The sequence below is a fragment of the Ailuropoda melanoleuca genome, chromosome 15 (genome assembly GCF_002007445.2).
Source record: "Ailuropoda melanoleuca isolate Jingjing chromosome 15, ASM200744v2, whole genome shotgun sequence".
Taxonomy (NCBI): Eukaryota; Metazoa; Chordata; class Mammalia; order Carnivora; family Ursidae; genus Ailuropoda; species Ailuropoda melanoleuca.
In genome coordinates this window covers 50,392,296-50,413,656 of record NC_048232.1, presented here as the reverse complement: position 1 = coordinate 50,413,656, position 21,361 = coordinate 50,392,296, and the positions used below count along the sequence as shown (strand labels likewise).

Genomic DNA, 21,361 nt, shown 5'->3' with positions numbered 1-21,361 from the left:
TAATTTGACCCTAGAAGCAAATGCTATATTCCAGGTCAGTATATTATCTATTAGAGGATCCTTTATCATTAATTTCAAGGCAAAGTCTTAAGTGACAGAAGAATGGAGAAAAGGAAAACAAAGTAACTGACCAGTTAGGACTTTCCTCCTTTTATCTATCCTTACAACCACAGAGGAAATAGAGATAAATCAGAGATTGGAGACGATTATAAAATTCCAGTTAGTATCTTCAGCTAACTCGGGAGCTATCATAGTCACTGAAACAAAAATGGATGTTAATGAAAAGAATAATCAGGGAATTTCTGAAAGGGAGTAGGTCTACCAGTAATCCCAAAGCCGGCCTGACCATAGCTCCCAATTTATTAGCCGTATTTCCAGGAAGACACCCCACCACTAGAGCAGAACAGCAGTATTAGACTAAGCTGAGATCTGACATGGATTTTGTCATCCATTATTTAATGGCCTTTACTAAAGTATAATTTACATATGATAAACTACACTTATTGTAAATATACCATTAAAAGAGTTTTGACAATAGATAACTACCACAATTTGTAATCATCATCTATCCAGATATAGAACATTTCCTTGCCCGGAATTGTTCAGGTTCTTTGCAGTCAATCCCACCTCATTCCTGGACCAAGGAAACCCTTTACCTGCTCTCTCTCCCAGTAGGGTAGTTTTGTGTTTTCTAGAATGTCAAGTAAATAGAATCACACAGTACGTACACTTCTTTGGCTTCTTGGCTGCATATATTTGTGAGAGTCTTCCATGATGTTGTGTGCTCTTTTCTCTTTACTATGGAGCAACAGTCCACTGAATGGCTATACCACAGTTTGTTGATTCACTCACTTGCTGATGGACCCTCGAGATGTTTTCATTTTGGTGCTATTGGTGCTATTTGAGTTTGCTATGAATTTCATGAGCAAGGCTTTGTGTTGACATATATTTCTATTTATCTTAGGTAAACACCTATGCATGGAATTATTAAGTGATACGACAACTATAGGCTTACACTGCAAAACTGTTTTCCCAAAGTGTGTGTACCATTTTACACTCCTTCCACCGATGTATGAGTTACGGATGCTTCACGTCTTTGTGGAGCATCTTCAACACTTGGTATCATTAATCTTCTTCATTTTTTTTTTTTTAGGCATTCTAGGGGGTGAGTAGTCGTATATCATTGTTGTTTGAGTTTGCATTTTTCTGATGACTAATAATCCTGAGCATCTTTTTATGTGTTTTATTGGCCATTTGTACACCTTTTTTTTTTTTTTTGCCAATTATCTGCTCAAATCCTTTGCTCATTTTATTACTAGATTGTTTGTCTTCCTGTTTTTGATTTGTAAGTGTTCTTTATATATTCTGGATACAGGTACCTTTTTCACAAATATTGAAAACAATTTCTCCCAGTCTGTGGTATGCCTTTCATTTATTCAGTGGTTTCTTTCAAAGAATAAAAGGTTTTAATTTTGATGAAGTCCAACTTATCTTTTTAAAAATAATTTATGGTTTGTACTATCAAAGAAACTATTGCCTACTCCAAGGTCATACAGATTGTCTCCTATAATTTCTTCGAGAAGCTTTATAGCTTCGACTTTTACATTTAGGGCTGTGATCCATTTCAAGATAATCTTTGTATATAATGTGAAGTACATGCTGAAATTTGTTCTATTCCTGTGGATATCCTCTTATTCCAATGCCATTTGTTGAAAATATTAGCAATGGACCCACTGAAGTACCTTGAAATCATAATCAAAAAACAATTTATATTCAATTTGTATGTATAATTACATAGCTATATAATTACATAATCATATATGTCTGTATAATTACATATTGCTACATAATTATATATTTCTATATAATTATAATTAACTTGTGTACATTTATCCAGACTCTCTATTCTATTCCACTATCCTTATGTTAATATTCACTATCTTAAGTTCTGCAACTTTATGGCATCTTGAAATTAGATAGTATAAGGTTTTTAACTTGATTCTTATTTTTCACGATTGTATTCAATATGCTAGATTTTCTACATTCCATAGAAATTTGATAATAAATTTGCCAATATCTACAAAAGACAGGCTACAGTAATTTTGACTGGGATTATGTTGAATCAAGAGAACAATTTGCGAAATTTTGAAATTCTGATAGTGCTGATTCCCCCAACCCATGAACGTGATATACATTCCCATTTGTTCAGATCTCCTTTAATTTTCCTTAGCAATAAATGGTAATGCTCTACATGCAAATATTAAATATATTTTTTTTAATTTATTTTTAGGTACTTTATTTTTGTGCTATGCACATTTGTGTTTTTTTTTTCCAATTGTTCATTGCTCATATTAAAAAACCCAATAGAGTTTTTATATTGAATTTGTATCATGCCATCTGGCTAAATTCACTTATTCTTTTTTTTTAAATAATTTTTATTTTGTTATATTAGATGCAGTGGGTGTTACATGCAAATAATGAATCATGGAACATTGCATCAAAAACTGGGGATGTACTGTATGGTGACTAATATAACTAATATAACAAAATTCACTTATTCTAGTAGCTTTTTTGCAGGTTCGTTAGGATTTTTTAAATATACTATCATATCTTCTGCAAAGAGAAAGTTTTGCTTCTTTTTCTCCAATCTATATACCTGTTATTTGTTTTTCTTGCCTGTTGCAACAGCTAAGATCTCCAGGAAAATGGTGAATAAAGGTGGTAAAAGCTATACTCTTGCCTACTCCCAATCGTAGAGGGAAGGCATCCAGTCTTTCACTAGTAAACATGATGGTAGTTGCAGTCTTCAGACTCCCTTTATCAGGATGAAGAAATCTTAGTTTCCCCAGGATTTTTAAAAATAATTATTAAGTGCTGAATTTTATAAGTAATTTTACCATACCCAAGGCAATAATAATCTGATTTTCCACCGTTATTATTCTCTTAATATGGTGAATTACATTAACTGATTGTTGAAAGCTAAACCAATTGTGCATGTCTGGGATAAATCTACTTTGGTCATGAGGTGTTATCCCATTTATATATTGCTAGATTTGCTAATATTTTGTTAAGAATTGCTCCGTCTGTGTTCCTGAGGGATTTGGGCCTTTAATTTCATTATCTTTTGATACCTTTGTTTTCAGGGGAATTCTGGCCTGAAATGACATGGGAAGCATTCCTTTCTCTTCCGTTTTCTGGAAGCTTTTATGTATGACTGGTATTATGCTTTCTTAAATTTTTGGTAGAAGTCACTAGGAAGTCCATCTGAGACTACAGTTTTCTTTGTGGGAAGGCTTTTAATTATAAATTCAAATTGTTTAAAAGATATTATGCTACTCGGATTTTACCTTTTTTTTTTTTATTATTTGTGACTTTCACTTCTACCTATTTTTGTTTATTTCCATTTTAGCAATGCATTTCTGCCACTTAAGTCTATTTTATCCAGTGCACCTGTGTAAGAACTTGTGTAGGATATATACTTACACATGAAACTTGAAGTTTTGTTTATCCTAGTATATCTTTATTTTCTTTTAATCTCTGCTTTTATTGTATTTTTTTAAAAGATTTTATTTTTTATTTGACACAGAGACAGACAGCGAGAGAGGGAACACAAGCAGGGGGAGTGGGAGAGGAAGAAGCAGCCTCCCAGCAGAGGAACCTGATGTGGGGCTCGATCCCATAACGTTGGGATCACGTCCTGAGCTGAAGGCAGAAGCCTAACGACTGAGCCACCCAGGCGCCCCAAGTACTTTTATATTTTATCTTCTTTAGTTTCTTTGGTTTTATTCCATTTCTTTCTAACTGTATGCTTTCCTTCTTGATTTTCAACCTTTCTTTCTCTTTAAAAAACATTTATTTCATTACCATTGAGTTCTAAGTCTATTTAATCATTATTTCTTTCTGACTTAGAGTTACTTAGAAATACAAATTTTTGAATGTTCAAATGCATTATGTTTGCTTTTTTCACATTTTGTTATTGTTACATTTATTATTGATATTACACTAGATTGCATTGTTGACAGAAAATATGAACTATGTGATACCTGCCCTTTTGCAAATTGTTGAGGCTTGCTTTATGGCCTAGCCCATAATCAGGTTCATTGGTTTGTTCCTTATGTTCTCAAGAAGAACATGCATTCTTTAGTCATTGGCTCTATGAACTAACAGTTCTCTATGTATCTATTAATCAAGGCTGCTAAATGTGTGATTCAAACCTTCCATATATTCATTAAACTTTTGGTCTACAATTCAAATATTGCATTTGTCCACTTATTAAAACAATTTAGCTCCCTATATTTTGAGACTTTATAAATTTTATACTGTATTTTACATATTTTATTGAGTTCTGTAAAGTTAGAATTAGAATTTCCCATTGAAATAAGCCTTTTATCATTATGGTGTTACTCTTTTTATCTTTAACAATACTTTTTATCTTATATTCTACTTTAACATCTTTTAAAATATTTTACTTATTACTTATTTATTTCAGAGAGAGAGAAAGAAAGAGCACATGAGGGAGAAGCAGAGTCTCTGCTGAGCAGAGAGCCTGATGTGGGACTCGATCATGACCGGAGCTGAAGGCAGACACTTAACCGACTGAGCCACCCAGGCACCAGATTGATAGATATTGCTCCCTGGACTTGGTTCTATCACCTTGCTTGTGCTTTTTACCTCGTTGTATTTTTGTATGTTTCTTTATTCTTTCTTCAGGCAAACTATTGGTTTATTTTCATTTAAAAAAAATTTTAGGGTAAAAAACAGATGTCCCAAATTTGCCTTTTAAATCATTTTTAAGTGTACAGTTCAGTGGCATTAATTACATTCACAACATTGTGCAACCACCACCACTATCTATTTCCAGAACTTCTTCATCACCTGGAACAGAGACTCTGTAATTGTTAAGCAATAACTCCCTCAGTCCTCCCTTCCTCTACCCCCTGGTAACTCCAATCTATTTTCTGTGTCTATGAATTTGCCTATTCTTGACATTTCACGTAAGTGGAATCATACCATCTTTGTCCTTTTGTGTCTGATTCATTTCACTCAGCAAAAAGTCTCCCAGTTTCATCCATGCCACAGCATGAGCAGAACTACATTCCTTGTCATGCCTTAATAATATTCCAACATGTGTATAGACTATATTGTATTTATCCATGCATCGGTTTACGAACATTTGGGTTCCTTCCACCATCTGGCTATTCTGAATAATGCTGCAGTGAACACAGGTGTACAAATAACTGTTTGGTTCCCGGCTTTCAATTATTTGGGCTATAGACCTAGGAATGGAATTGCAGTTTGCTTTCTTTTTTCTTTTTTTTTTTTTTTAAAGATTTTATTTATTTATTCGACAGAGATAGAGAACAGCCAGCGAGAGAGGGAACACAAGCAGGGGGAGTGGGAGAGGAAGAGGCAGGCTCATAGCAGAGGAGCCTGACGTGGGGCTCGATCCCATAACGCCGGGATCACGCCCTGAGCCGAAGGCAGACGCTTAACCGCTGTGCCACCCAGGCGCCCCTGCAGTTTGCTTTCTTATTTGGTTGTTTCCTTCTACTGATTAAAGATTATAGACTCTATATATATATATATATATACTCTTTATTGATTAACTTTTAAGCAGTATTTTGTATTCATAATAACTAACCAAGTCTACAGACAGTTATTTAACCCCCTGCAAATAACACAAGAAATTCAGGAAATTAACTCTGATAGCCTCCTTCCAGACTTACATAGATCTGTTGTCCAGAATTAGGTTCTGTGTTCTTTTTAACCCCACAAAGTACTTATTATTATTATTATTATTACTGATATGCTGATATGATACAAATTAAATAACAATCACTAAAAGAGTACAAATAGAGCTTGTAACTTGAAAAACAGGAGATTAGAAAAGTGAAATCTTGATGTAAATTTTTCAATGTAAAAATATTCTGATTTTAAGTTAGCCACTACATAAAAATAAAGAAATAAAAATTTTAAATTCTCAAAAAAACCCACACAAACCTTCAATACTGTGCAGAGCAAATAGCAGAGTGACAAATTTCAGCTCCAGTTTAACATCTATGATGTGACATTGCCATGATGTCTAACTCTGGTTTGTTCATACCTGTGTACTGATAAAAAATGATATATCATTTATCTTGACTATACTAATCAGTTTCTGAACTATGCCATCTTAAGTACCCTAAATGCTTTCCTCGATGCTTTACTTGTGTCTCAGCAGACCAATATGGTTCAACCGCTTCACTGGTCAGCCTACCGTCCTCAAGTGGCTAACACATGGCAGCCCAGCTCCAGTCACTGGGGACACAGCCTTGAATATACAGACAAAAGTGAATGCCATCATATTTGAACAGACATCTCCAAAGAAGACATACAAATGGCCAATGAGCACATGAAAAAATGCTCAATATCACTAATCATTAGGGAAATGCAAATCAAAACCATAAGATACCACCTCACACTCATCAGGATGGCTATAATTTCCAAAAAACAACAACAGAAAATAACAAGTGTTGATAAGGATGTAGAGAAATGGGAACCCTTGTGCACTGTAGGCAGGAACGTAAAATTGTGCAGCCACTGTGGAATATAGTATGGTGGTTCCTCAAAAATTAAAAATAGAACTATCATAAAAAAATAGAACTACCATATGATCCACCAATTCCACTTTTGGGTATATCCTCAAGGGAAATGAAATCAGAGTCTTTTTTAAAAAGATTTTGTTTGAGAGAGAGAGAGAGAGAGAGAGAGAGAGCATGAGTAGGGGGAGGGGCAGAGGGAGAAGCAGACTCCCCCGGTGAGCAGGGAGCCCAATGCGGGGCTTGATCCCAGGACCCTGGGATCATGACCTGAGCAGAAGGCCGACATTTAACCAACTGAGCCACCCAGGTGCCCTGAAATCAGAGTCTTGAAGAGATATTTGTGCACCCATGTTTATAGAGCAGCATTATTTAAATTAGCTAAGCTGTGAAAGCAACACAAGTGTCCATAGATAGATGAGTGTATAAGCAAAATGTGATAATATACATGCATTGGAATATTATTCAGCCTTCAAAAATGAAATTCTGACACATGCTACAACTTAAGGACATTATGCTAAGTGAAATAAGCCAGTCACAAAAAGAAACAAATTCTATATGACTCTCCTCATATGAGGTCCTTAAAGTGGTCAAAATCACAGAGACAGAAAATCTGGTGGTTGCCAGGGACTGGGAGAAGGGGCGGAATGGGGAGTTAGTGTTTAAGGGGTGTAGAGTTTCAATTTTACAGGATGAAGAATTCTGGAGATGGATGGTGGTGATGGTTGCACAACGATATGAATGTTCTTAATACCACTGAACAGGACATTTAAAAATGGTTAAGAAAAAAGGATGGTTAAGATAATATATTTTATGTGTATTTTTTTACCACAATAAAAAAATTGAAAAAAAAAATAATTCCTTGAAGGAGTTTACACACAGTCAGAAAGAAAGGAAATGAACAAATAAAACATGCCCTAGGCCAAATGGTGAAAGTGTTCTAGAGAAAAGCAAAACAGGAGAAGAAGACAGGGAATGCTAGGAAGAGGGGCTGGGGGTGGTTGCAGAGGTCAAAGAAGATGTTACCAAGGAGGTGATGGTTGAGCAAAGGCCCTGTGCTAGAGAGGGCTAGCTCTGCACTCCCTTCTTAGAGGAGAATTGCTACAAAGAGGGGGCTTCTGAGGCAAGACTACATTTCCCAGCTCTCCCGCATCTTGACATAGCCACATAAGTGATTCTCACCAGCGTAATTTGAGTAGACATGCTTTCTCTTACCTCTAGGCCAGGGTTTTATGAATCTGATATGGCTTCTCCACTGGGAAAGGGAAGACCCTTTTCTGCCAACAGAAGCAGAAGACTCTGAGCCTTCAAACAGTGCTGCCCAAAAGAAATATAATGTGAACTATACATGTTATTTTTAATTTTCCAACAGCCATGATAATACATATTTTAAAAATGGATGAATTCATTTTAATGATGAATTTTTGAACCCAATATGTCCAAAAATTATTTCGACATATACCCAATACAAAAAACAATGAGTTATCTTATATATTTTTTTTTCAAAATCCAGTATGTGTTTTACACTTGGAACACTATGAACCACTTTTCAAGTCCTCAGTAGCCACATGTGGCTGCACACTGGACAGCAGAAGTCTAGAATACGGTGGAGCCATAAGGTGGAAGGAGGTGGGTCCCTGAATCTCCGTATGGGGGACAGCCACCCATCAACCAGGCACACCCACATTGTATCGTTACGTGAGAGAAAAATAAACTTCCTTTATGTTCACCTTCCAAAGGTCTGAGACTCATTTGTTACAGAAACGGATTGCTTGAGGTGGTGTAGAAAATAAAAAACTAAAATACAGGGCATTGGCTTAGCAATCAAGTAAGAGCATGAAACAGACGTTAGAAGCTGGAAATCAGAGGCTCGTGTCATACGCTTGTAAAACTGCGAACTGCGCATGCTTGTAAGACAGACCGGGTACGGAGTGACCCGGTAGCATTACAGTAATTTTAAGAACAAGAATGCCAACCGACGCTGTAGTAGTCTGCTCCAGCTGCTGTAACAAAATATGGCTTACCCAACGGAAATTGATTTTCTCACAGTTCTGGAGGTTGGAAGTCCAAGATCAACCCCAGCAGGGCTGGTTTCTGGTAAGAACCTGCTCCTCGGCTTTCTGAGAGCTGCCTTCTTTGCGTCCTCACGAGGGCTCTCTGTGCGTGTGCACTCCTGGTGTCCCTTCCTCTTCTTCTAAGGACCCTAGTCCTATTGGATTGGGTTCCCACCATTATTGTCTCATTTTACCTTAATTACCTCCTTACAGTCCCTATCTCCAAATACAGTCACATGGAGGGTTAGGGCTTCCACATGTGAATCTGGGCAGACAGAATTCAGTTCATAAAAGATGCCTCATGCTCCTCTCTGCACCGAACGGAGTGCAAGAAAGAAATGTGTTCAGGAAAGAATCGGCTGGTTTGCAAGCAGAAATGAAAGAGAATGAAGAGAATCGAGTAATCAAGGTGAGTTTGGAGCCATGTGATCTGGATAGCAGACTGCTTCTAGATACCAACCAGTAGGAGATAACATCTGAAATGACCACAAGTGCCCTCAAGTTGTTTTGGTTAAGCAGAGGTTTGCAAGGCTAAAACACAAATCGTGGTAATGTATTTTCTTCCCACCAAGACTCTTGCTTCAAGGGGCCTCAAGTTAGCCCCATTAAGAGAGAAATAAGTATAGAGGCAAAGAGGGAAAGAAACAGAGCAGGCTTAAGAATCATTTTTAAGAAAGAACTTTGGATGTGGTTACTGGCACATGGAACTGACTAGAAATCATGGGAATAATGTTTCCAAAGAAATCAAGGGAATACTGTTTCCAAAGCACAGTGATCTAAGCCTTAAAAAGCCTGTGACTAAAACATCCTCCTAGGGACCTCAAATATCCAACAGCGGGATGCAGGCTGTGAAAGCTGTGCGCGCTCCAAGGAAGTCAGATTCCTTACTGCTGATCTCAGCGCCAGCAAGGATAATGGACAAGAAGAAATAGCCCCGGGGGCAGAGCCAAGGACCACAGCAAACAGTGAACAAGCAAGATCCCCCCATGAAGCAGAACCACAGTCTAATGAAGGAAGCTCCTCCATCTTCCAGGCAGGGAGCCTTCATAACGCCTGCCCAGTCAGATTCCCCACTGCTGTGGGCCAGTCACTGTTATGGATCTCCCAGTCTGCCCTTTTCCAAATATGAGTCTCTATTGTTATCCTGGTCTTGACTCATATTGTTTACATGAGGTTTGTCGCAGGGGAGGTGGGCAGACAATTTGCCTTTGAATTCAGAGGTCTCTGAGCCAAAGGAACACAGGAACCAGAGTGCCTAGACTTAGTCCTGGAGGCGGCATCTGGGGGAACTTTGGGTTGTCTCCTTTCGGAAGGAGGCCACACAGATACTTGGTGGCCTGGGGGCAGTCTGTGGCAGAAATAGCTAGCTGCCTCATGAGTTTGTACTCCCTTCCATAGTGTTCGATTCTTACTGGGATGTGCTGGAGAACCAGTGATGATGATCACAGCTCCCCTTAAATCCAGTATATCCGTGTAACTAGCTGCTCTTAACAGAATTTGAGTAGAGCTGCTATATGCTTTGTCTACTGTCTGTTTCTCCTTCCAACAGCTAGAAACAGAGGTCTCAGGGGACTGTCTGAAGACAGCGCACGCAGATGGAGGAGCCTGGGTCCCAGAGTCGCCACAGACAGGAAACGTACCTGGCGTCCAGGAACACAGTTCCATGAGTGAGACATTGACTTCGGGTTTAATACATCACTGAAATTGTGAAGTTTCTCTGCTATAGAAGCTCACATTAACTTAATTAATATGCCCCTAAAAGAGGTGAAGGAGAGAGCGATACATCTCTAGATGAAAAGCATTCCAGGCAGAGGGAAACAGGTCAGTAAATGAGTGGCCCGTGGGCAGGAGAAGTGGCCAAGAATTAGCAAGGAGCTGAGAGTGGCTGAAGCAAAGCAAACAAGGGGAAAATTGAAGGTGATAAGATCAGAGTTGTAAAAAGAGGCCAGATCCTTAAAACCTTGTAGGCCACTGTAAGGACTTTAGCTTTTACTCTGAACGGGCTGGAAAGCCATTGTAAGTATAGGGAGAGGAAGGAGGACATGATCTGACATTATGGTTTGGATCACTGTAACTGGTGCTTAGGAACAAATCAGAGGAACAACAGAGAAATCAGCTTTGATACAATGAAAACAACCCAGGGGAGAGCTAGAGGTGGTTTGGATTGGGAGGTTGTAGTGGTGGTGGTGGTAATCGGTATTTAGATTCTGGATATATCTTTAGGGTATAGTCAGAAATTCAGCCATAAATGATATTTATGCTTCTGGGGGGCTTAGATCAAAGAACTATATGTGCATCAAGAGCAGAAATTGGTTCCCAGCAGCTCGGAAAGTGCTTGGTGTCCTTTGGGGTGAAAAGGGAATAGTACTATTGTCTTGGCACAGGTATTAATAACTAATGTGTAAAACATAAATGAAACTAACTGAAGGTCTTATGAATGCTTTCTGAGTCCCCAGCCCATAAAGAACTCCTCACTGAGATCTAATGCTATTAAAGTGTACGCATCTTTAGTGCCACCTTTTATACTAACCATGAGATTGTCATTGGCCTCAGAGACAAGGTTGCTTTGGCTTCTTTCTTAACAGCCAACTGGGATTGTTTTAAAGCAAGCAAACAAAAATCAGCTGCCTCCTTAAATAGGAAAACTACAAAGATGTCAGTTTTACAGCTCTGAAAGTCAGTGAGGCTTCCTCGCAGGCTGTATGGGGGTTTCTTTCTCTTACTTTCTCATTGCATGTTTAACAAGAGAATCATTAGAGAATAGTGAAAGCAAGATTATTCTTACTAGTGTGCAAATTTTAATTCATCTCTTGTTTATATATGTTGAATTTCAGCCCTACAGTTGCAACATGTGGTAGCCCCCACCAGCAAGATCGTCTGCTTTGCCTCTCTTCCCACGCCCCCATTAGGCTTCAGCTGACCTTGTAACTGTTTTCCTCCTTTAGAAGAGTCACTGGGGGAAAAAAAAGGTAAATCATTTCTATAACTGTATTTTTCTACAACTAGCAACTTTGCTTGGTTTATGTTGACACTGACTAAGGTGAAATCTTTTTGAAATTTTTCATTATTAAAAAAAAAAATCAGAAGATTACAAAAAGTTGAGGAAAAGAGCAAACACCAATAACCCTAAGTGGTTACTCCAGGATCATGTCCCTGTAATTGCAAATATCAATAAAATATTTAACAACCATGAGACAAGTAAAGAAATCATTAAAATGGAAAAACACACTTCCAGAGTAAATTTCAGCAAGCTTAAGAAAACAGAAGTGGCCACGTGGGAACATAATTAAACAATAAGAAACCCAGTAAAACTGGGTGTGAAAATTGGAAGAAATCCTCCTTGAGTCAAAAGGATAGATAAAATTTAATTTCATCAGCCAAAAAAATGTTGAATAACTGAAATAAAGAGGAAATACAAACACACACACACGAACACACACACACACACACACATGCACACTTGCACACACAGGATATTAGACCATTTTACTATGCTGGTGTAGGCCTAAGGGGAAAAATAAATGCAATAAAATATTAGATATTATTTGCAAAAAAAACAAAACACATAAGGATAGGAAAATATTGCTATTTTGCTTAAACTATGTAAAGTATAAGATAAAATAAAGGAAATAATGCTCTCTCGTGGATAAGGGCCTACAACTTTTAAAAATAACCTTAAAGAAAAGAAACATAATTTTTTTGGCATTCTTTTGATCAAAACACAATCACTTTTGATGGGACTTTTATAACAGACAACATCTGGAGAAAAGAGAAAGAAAACTTAATTAAAGTATGTCTTTAAAATGTAGACCAAAAGAGTATGTCCTAATTCGTAGGGCCTTGTAGGTTCCTGTGCGATATGGTATCATTCTTCATACGTGTGTGCTGCTGAATAGAAGAACAAGACAAAAGTCTGTTCTGCCGTCTCAGAAGCAACAATTTATCTGCTAGGCGTGCTCTAGATAACCAGTGAAGATTTTATTCATATCTTTTAAATCTTTGACAAGAATAATAATCTAGGGATCCCAAGCAATTTTATTAAGTTGGTCAGGCAAGCTTCTGTTTTCCACACTATCTTCTGAATCCTTCTCCTTTTATGAGGAGACTCTCTCCTCCTATCTTGTTAGGAATGCAGGGTCAGGGGCACCTGGGTGGCTCAGTCATTAAGCGTCTGCCTTCAGCTCAGGGCGTGATCCCTGCGTTCTGGGATAGAGTCCCACATCAGGCTCCTCTGCTGGAAGCCTGCTTCTTCCTCTCCCACTCCCCCTGCTTGTGTTCCCTCTCTCGCTGGCTGTCTCTATCTCTGTCAAATAAATGGGTAAAATCTTTAAAAAAAAAAAAAAGGAATGCAGGGTCACCTCGCATTCAAGCCGTCCTCCAGGAGAAGGACCAACTCCCGCCCCAGTCTTACCTGCTTCCGCTCACATCTGCACCACTCAACTATGGCAACCCTGAGCTCTTTCTTCTTGGGGCCAATGCCTTCAGTGTCCTATTCTCTAACAACCACACAGATATACTTATCTGAGAGCTCTGAGGCCATCAGTGAATATGCCCAAGAAGAGGCCATGTTAGTTTGTGACCAAAGGAGTAGAGAGCAGCATCTTGGGAAATATTCATGGAAAGGATATTCATGTCTCTGCTACTGTGGGAGGGAAGGAATTAATAACATAGTGTCTAAAATCCAGATTTGGCCACCTCCCCAGGCCCCATGCTTAGAAAAGGATTAAGAAGGTAAAAAAAAACAAAAAACAAAAAACAAAAAACCGAAAGACTACCAACAGAGATTGTTCTCAGACTCCCTATTGTGGCACAGACAGGCACTGGCCTGATAGGACTTCACCGGCGGGGGGGGGGAGGGGGCGGAGGGAGAAGGGTGCGAGAGGACCCCAAGGCCATCTCCCATACTCCACAGCAGTAGCGCCTCACAGAAGCAGTAGCAGCGGCAAGGCTGGTCCTACAACAGTGAAGACCCAGTGCTGGTTTCCTGTGATGACAGCAGTGGCAGCTGGCACCCTTAATGGGGGCACAATGGCATCACAGAGTCTCCCTGACCTGAGCGCTGACAGTTTTGCTGGCTGGAGGTGGCCATGCTCCCTGGGGACACTTGCTGTCATGCACCACTTGTAGAAGCAGAAAGAAACCAACATATGGCCCTAGAGGCCTCATGTATCAGATGAGACTGGAAAGATCTGTTTGAGGGTATGTAGGACCAGGGACTCCCAGAATTTACTGGGGAGGCAGGGGTGAGGCTCTGAACAAGTCTAGAAAGTCCAGTGTATTATATGAAGTATTACAGCAAAATTACCCCCATTTTCATTCCCAGGGGTGAGCTGATGTCTTAATGGGCTACTTGGGCAATGTTGGTTAAATGATTACTCTTTCCAGGAACAGTTTACATTTTAACAGAGACTTCCTATAGACAATACATTAACCTCTGTACATGAACACTTCCCCCTGGTTGTTTAGAGAAGGCCTGGGCTAATACACCTCCATTTGGGCTCCATTGGGCTCTACTTCTCTAGTTTTTCCAAGGTGGAAGGCCCTGCATGCAGTTAGGTGGCTCTGGGTTAGGAAAGGTAATATCTGTAGTATTTAAACATAAGTTTCAAGTCCTGAGCTGCTAACCCCAGAATCTTCTTTCCACCACTTCCTACCCCAACCTCCTCTTTCTAGTGCACAATGGAAACATCTTCATGTAGCCCTACAAAGGATTACAATGAATAAATGCTATGAATATAATGTTATTAGGTAGGTATAAAAAGTACACCCAGCCATTTAATACTAAGCTTAGAAGAATGAAGGTCACAAAGGTCAGTCTTTGGCCTGATATTTTTTAACATTCTCCTTACTAATATATGTACATCACATAATGTAATAAGTAGAGATGTGTTCAATTTCACCAAATATGGAAATAAAAAATGATTTCAGCAATATCCTTAAAAATCCACACTAAGTGATAAGGACTTATCACCAATGGTTCTAAGGTGATAACCTAAGTATCAAATAAGTATTTAGAATGAATTGGCAGGTTCAGAGGACTTCCAAATCAGCCCTATCACTTTATTTTCGTTTTTCGTTTTTTTAAAGATTTGTTTATTTGAGAGAGAGGGAGAGCGTGCATGAGCAGAGGGAGGGGCAGAGAGAGAGAGAGAATCCTCAAGCAGACTCCCCACTGACCACAGAGCCTGACACAGAGCTCGATCCCAGGACCCTGAGATCATGCTCGGGGCCGAAATCAAGAGTCAGACACTTAACTGACTGAGCCACCCAGGCACCCCCAGCCCTACCACGTTATAAAGAGAAAGCTGGGGCATAGGTAGGCAAAACTTTTGTTCCAAGCTTTTGTTCCAGCTTACCCAACAAGTGCTGGTCCACCTTGGTCTAAAACCTGTCTCTGTACTCCTCAAAGTGAAGTCCTTTCCTTCTATAAGGCTCTGGAAATTAAGGTGAAGTTTGTCCCTCATTTTCTCCAGAATCTCAATTCCAGGGCAAAGGTCAACTCCAATTTTTACTGTCCCACCCGCTGCGATCCCTCCCAACCCCCACTTCCAAACTTGCAGCATAAATGCTCCACAGTGCTAAAGATGACAAGGAATCCGTAAAGATAAAGGATGAATTCCTCTGTTCCCTATGGGACATGTAATCACAGCTTAGGCACCTCTCTTAGAACAGCTGGACATCTGGATGCAATTTGAGATGGGAGCCATAACTGTCCTTTGGTATTAATATGATCTTTCTTTTTTTATTATTGTTGCTAAGGCTATGAGCAGGAACCAGTCATGGACTTATTCTCCTGACATTGCTTATAGTCAGCCAAGAATAAATCTTCTGCCTTCTCTGAACTTGCTAGCAGTTAGAGAAACAAATGTATCACATTCCCAAGCCCCTGAATGGCTGAAGACAAAGGCCATTTTAAATGAGAGCCCTCAGTTTAAGAATTGTTAAACGGGGGGCGCCTGGGTGGCACAGCGGTTGGGCGTCTGCCTTCGGCTCAGGGCGTGATCCCGGCATTATGGGATCGAGCCCCCACGTCAGGCTCCTCCGCTGTGGGCCTGCTTCTTCCTCTCCCACTCCCCCTGCTTGTGTTCCCTCTCTCGCTGGCTGTGTCTATCTCTGTCAAATAAATAAATAAAATCTTTAAAAAAAAAAAAAAAGAATTGTTAAACGGATCTCCTCAAAGAGACCTGAGAATTGCCAGGATGTGAAGCCATGGTCTTTCTGTTGCCCGTGCAAAGAAAAGTCAGGTTCTAATTCCCTCTGTGGCTGCACTTTTGAGAACAGATGCTCCACCTGGATGACGGTGCTCACAGGAATGGAAGAAAAGGACAACATCCAAGGAAGCTAAAATAGTAACTGGATGGCTCAAACTGCCCGACGACGTGAATGAACTCTAATAAATCTTGGGATTTGGGACCCCAAAAGGGTAAAAGACTATTTGCAAGTTTGACAGGCTATGAAATATGCCTTCCACACAGAGGAATGTCACCTGTCACCTGTGTATATTCTCTAGATCACAGCCCTTGCTGCTCATTCTTCTGTTAAAGCTCTATCCCACCCATGAGTTCTCACTGACCACCTCAACACTTCCCAAACACCAGCGACATAGCCACCAACCAGCAAGAGCCAGCTCTCTGCCACTCCGCACCTACCCCACAGGGTGACGCACCTGCCCAAATCTTCCTCCCTTCCTTGATGGCACAGGAGGGTTCTATTTCTGAAACCATGGATTCAGAGCATTCAAAAATATTGATGAATAAGCATACAAGCAGCGTGATGGTGAGGAACAAGATGCTAGGCACTGGGGGAAAAGTACCCAAGCCCAACTCCAGAGCAGGTAAACTAGAAGTCTCTGGGTGTGGGATTCAGGTACTGGTATTTTTAACAATCTCCCCAAGGGATTCTAAAGCACAGACAGGGTTGAGAACCACAGGCCTAGCGCAATATGGAGCCCTGAGGGCTATGGCCGTGTGGGTAGTACAATACTGTTCCAAAGTCGATGACCTTCCAGGCAGAGCTTATAGAGGTAGAATCACAAAATCAGCATGAAACCTGGTGTGGCAGTTTTAAAATATGGTCCCAAAGTGTTCGACATTTCTTCCATCAAAAGGTAGGATGCATCACAAATAAATTCAAAACGGATGAAAGACCTACATGTGAGACAGGAGACCATCAACATCCTAGAGGAGAACACAGGCAGCAACCTCTTTGATCTCACCATAGCAACTTCTTACCAGACACACCTCACCAGCGGCAAGGGAAACAAAAGCAAAAATAAACTACTGGGACTTCATCAAGATAAAGACCTTCTGCACAGCGAAGGAAACAATCAACAAAACTAAAGGCAACCTATGGAATGGGAAAAGATATTTGCAAATGACTATATCTGATAAAGGGTTAGTATCCAAAATCTATAAAGAACTTATCACACTCAACACCCAAAAATAGATAATCCAGTTAAGAAACGGGCAGAAGACATGAATAGATATTTTTCTAAAGAAGATACCCACATGGCAACAGACACATGAAAAGATGCTCAACATCACAGGGAAATCTGAATCAAAACCACAATAAGATACCACCTCACACCTGTCAGAATGGCTAAAATTAACAACACAGGAAACAACAGATGTTGGCAAGGATGCAGAGAAAGGAGAACACTCCTACACTGTTGGTGGGAATGAAAACTGATGCAGACACTCTGGAGGACAGAATGGAGGTTCCTCAAAAAGTTAAAAATAGAGCCACCCTATGACCCAGCAATTGCACTCCTTGGTATTTACCCAAAGGATACAAACATAGTGATTCGAAGGGGTACATGTATCCCAATGTTTATAGCAGCATTATCAACAATAGCCAAACTATGGCAAGAGCCCAAATGTGCATATGCTGATGAATGGATAAAGATGTGGTGTGTACACACACACACACACACACACACACACACACACACACACAATGGAATACTACTCAGCCATCAAAAATGATATCTCGCCATTTACAACAATGTGGAAGGAGCTAGAGTGTATTACACTAAGCAAAATAAGACACAAAGAGACAATTCCATATGATTTCACTCATCTGGAATTTAAGATATAAAACAGATGAACACAGGGGAGCGAAGAAAAAAAAAGAAAGGGAGGACATCATAAGAGACCATTAACTATAGAGAACAAACTGAGGGTTGCTGGAGGGGAGATGGGCAGGTGATGGCTCAATGAGTGATGGGGATTAAGGAAGGCACTTGTGATGAGCACTGGGGGTTATATGTAAGTGATGAATCAACAAATTCTGCCCTTGAAACCAATATTATCATATATGTTAACTAACTAGAATTTAAATAAAAACTTAAAACCAAAAAAAAAAAAAAGGTAGGGTGTGCATCCTTTCCTTTCGAATATGGGTAGAACTTTGACTGTTTCACCCAAGAAATATAGCAGAATTGATGCTATCTTCTTTCTAAGGGAACATTACAAAAGGCAATACATTTTCCACTTTGTGGGCTTGGGTACTCATTTTGGAGCCCTGAGTTCCCAAAGAAGTCCAACTGCCTCAGCCACCATGTCATAAGGAAGATCGGGCTACACCGAGAAGCCACATGCAGGGACTCTTCTTGGTGCTCCACCCAAGTTCCCAGGCACCATCAGTGTCAACTGAACAACTGAGAGATTGACAGGTTATCTACAAAATCTGGGATTTGAAGCATCAAAGTAAGTAAGTGTATTGCAGTCATGTCTCTGAATTTGCCCACCAAACTCTCATTTTCCAGTTTTCTTCCAAATTTAAGATCACTCTTACTTTAAGCAATTGATGAAATTACAAGAGTCTGAAACTACATAACAAGTTTTTCTTGTTCTGAATAGTGGCTACATTTGAAATAAAATAGATAGAAAAAATACTCTGGAAATGCAAGGAAAAGGTCTGTAACAAACTGCCTAACCTCAAAGAAACAACCACTATCATTTTGAAATATCAGAGAAATGAATGGACTTTAATAATTTAAGTGTGGGTCTAAAAAGATGAATGGTGGTCCCAAAAAAGGAATATCCATGTCCTAGTCCCTGGAACCCATGGATGTCACCTTATTTGGAAAAAAGTTTTTTGCAGAGGTAATTAAGTTAAGGATTTTAAGATGAAACCATCCAGAATCATACAAGTGGGACCTATACTCAGTAACAAGTGTCCTTGTAAGAGATACACAAGAGAGTTAACAGACAGAAGGGGAGCAGGCAAATCTGATCAGAGACAGAGATCTGAGTGAGGCAGCCATACATCAAGGATTGCTTACAGCCACCCAAAGCCAGAAGAGGCAAAGAACAGATTCTCCTCTAGAGCCCCAGGGGGAATGTGGCTCAGCCAACACCTTGATTTCAACTTCTGACCTCCAGAACTGAGAGAGAATAAATCTCTATTATTCTAAATCAAAGTTTGTGGTGATTTTTCACAGCAGCCAAAGGAAACTAATACAGTTGGGAAAAAACATTTCCTAATCAAAATGTTCTGCTTCTATAGAAGTACAAAACTTAATAAATTGCAGTCTTATTCTTTACACTTGTCTCCTCGTGCTTCTACCTATAAGACAGATTTCAGTTCAAAATATCATTTCTATACATTTAATATTTCCAAGCTCGACTTTTAAATATGATCTAACAGTGATTTGTAGGCGGTATTTATCAGCAACCTAAATAGAGTACAAAGTGAAGGACATGATTGAGCACGCTAAATTCTGCAGAGGGTGCACTTAAATTCTGGGGGGTGAGGAGTGGAGAGCAGAGCACTAGTTACAGAAAGGATAAGAAGAATGATATCCGTTCTGTAAAGTATATGACTTGCAGGGCAATGTGTGTAGACATGCTTTAAAAAGGCTGTCCTAAATCCCATTAGCGGGACATCCTACAAAATGACTTACCAGTATTCCTCAAAACCATGGAGGCCAGCAAAAATGACAAAAGTATGAGAAATTGTCACAGCCAAGAGGAGCCTAGGGAGACATGAACACTACATGTAATGTGGTATCCTGGAACAGAAAAACATTAGGAAAAATTTAAGGAAATCTGAATAATGACTTCAGTTAAAGAATAACATGTCATTATTGGTTCATCAACTCCAACGAAGTACCATACAAACATAAGGTGTTAATAAACAGGTAAAACTGAGCGCCAGATATAGGTGCACTCTTTCTATCGTCTCAATTTTCCTGTAAATGTAAAATTGTTCTAATGTAAAATGTAAAATAATCTACTAAAATACACACCACACGCGCGCATCGGCATGCACACGCGCGCGCACACACACACACAGCTGTCCCTATCAATATTCATATTTCAAATAAGAAACTGAAGTTGAAGGAAGTGAAACATTTAATACAAATCAGTAATGTTGAGTAAATTTTCTCGACTACTTCCCAGAATGCTGGTGCACGTTGCAAAGAATTATTTAATAAGGCTTTTTGCCCAATTATTGGTGATGTTCTTAAAAAGGAACACCATCAAAAAACTTTTCCGGAACTACCAAAAAAAAAAAGAAGAAGAAGAAAAAGAAAGAAAGAGAAAGGAAGGAAGGAAGGAAAGAGAAAGGAAAGAAAAGAAAAGAAAAGAAAGAAAGAAAAAGAAAGAAAGAAAGAAAGAAAGAAAGAAAGAAAGAAAGAAAGAAAGAAAGAAAGAAAGAAAGAAAGAAAGAAAGAAAACAGCTGGTTCTGCATGCAGTCTAGTTTCCAGGACTAACTGGCGTGCCATCTGCTCGCAGCATAGAGCGGTAACCATGGTTCACGTGTCACATCAGCGTGCGGTGTTAGTAAGTTTGCCCCAACAAGCCTGGACAACTTAGCTTCCGCGCAGGTTGCAGGGGGAGGGGGTGGCGGCGGCGGCGTCCAGAGTGTGCGTATCGTTTTGTCCAAACTCCATCTGGTTTCCCCTCCCCTGGCTGTGCCCGCGGTCTCCCAGCGCGGCAAGCCGAGGGGACCGGAGCGGGCCTTTTATGCATAACAAAAGAGCCCTCCTCCTCCTTCTCCCGCCGCCCCGCGCCGCCCCCACCTTGGCTTCCCGCGGCCGCCCGGGCCCGCGTACCCGGCAGGAATTGGCTCCCTGGCCCGAGGTTTCCAGGTACCCGGAAGGGGGAGGGGGCTGAGGCGGCAACAATTGGGCGGGTGAGGGCCAAACGCGCGGCTCGGAGCGCCAAGACTCCGAGGGGCGGTGAGCCCGGGCCGTGCCGCCACGTGATTGGCCGGGACCGCCCCGTCGGGCGCCGCTGATTGGTGGATTCTCAAATTCGGTCTCAAGGCGCCAGAGGAGGTGTTTTAGCGGGGACTGCGATCCAGGGCTGGAGAGCTGGCGCTGCCCGGACGCCGCGGGGTCCCAGCCAGCTCAGGGCACTCGGAGCGGGGATCTACGCGCCTCACTTTCCCCGCCCGATGTCACCGCCCGCCTGCTGATCGCCTCGTCCCGCTGGTCCCGCGCCGGTGTGGGGTCGTAGAGGACCCCAGAGGCAGGAACCCTCCTTCTCAAAGTGGGAGTAAGTAGCGTGCGGCCCTAAGCGCTGCGAGGAGGCGGGAATTGGGGGGAAAGGGGACACCCTTGCCCCCCGCCCAGGCTACCAGCCTGCCACCCCTCTCCTCTGCTGGCGGGGATCGAGGAATTTCTGCCACCGGACCAGGCGTGCACGGGGTGTCCTGGTTCCAGCTCTTCCCGCGGAACAGTAGAAGGGACTTGTCTTTCCTCGCGATCTGGGGGGTTC

The 21,361-nt window shown here is 40.7% G+C and overlaps 1 protein-coding gene and 1 long non-coding RNA gene across 4 annotated transcripts in view; one reads left to right on the top strand and one right to left on the bottom strand.

Moving 5' to 3' along the window:
- LOC117796480 overlaps window positions 1-20,121 on the bottom strand; it is a 204,357-nt gene extending 184,236 nt beyond the window's left edge. Inside the window, exons 1-2 of the long non-coding RNA XR_004621029.1 lie at window positions 19,539-20,121; window positions 7,794-7,895 (exon numbers count right to left, since the gene is read on the bottom strand). This is a non-coding gene — a long non-coding RNA (uncharacterized LOC117796480). The remainder of the gene's footprint in view (window positions 1-7,793; window positions 7,896-19,538) is intronic.
- Window positions 20,122-20,912: 791 nt separating this feature from the next.
- E2F7 (E2F transcription factor 7) overlaps window positions 20,913-21,361 on the top strand; it is a 37,511-nt gene continuing 37,062 nt past the window's right edge. For 2 of the 3 annotated variants that reach the window (XM_034644037.1, XM_019792893.2), the window contains exon 1: window positions 20,913-21,139. The gene's annotated coding sequence lies outside the window, so the exon portion shown is untranslated. Of the gene's footprint in view, window positions 21,140-21,176; window positions 21,358-21,361 lie in introns of those variants that run through there. The other variant, XM_034644036.1, reaches the window with a different exon arrangement.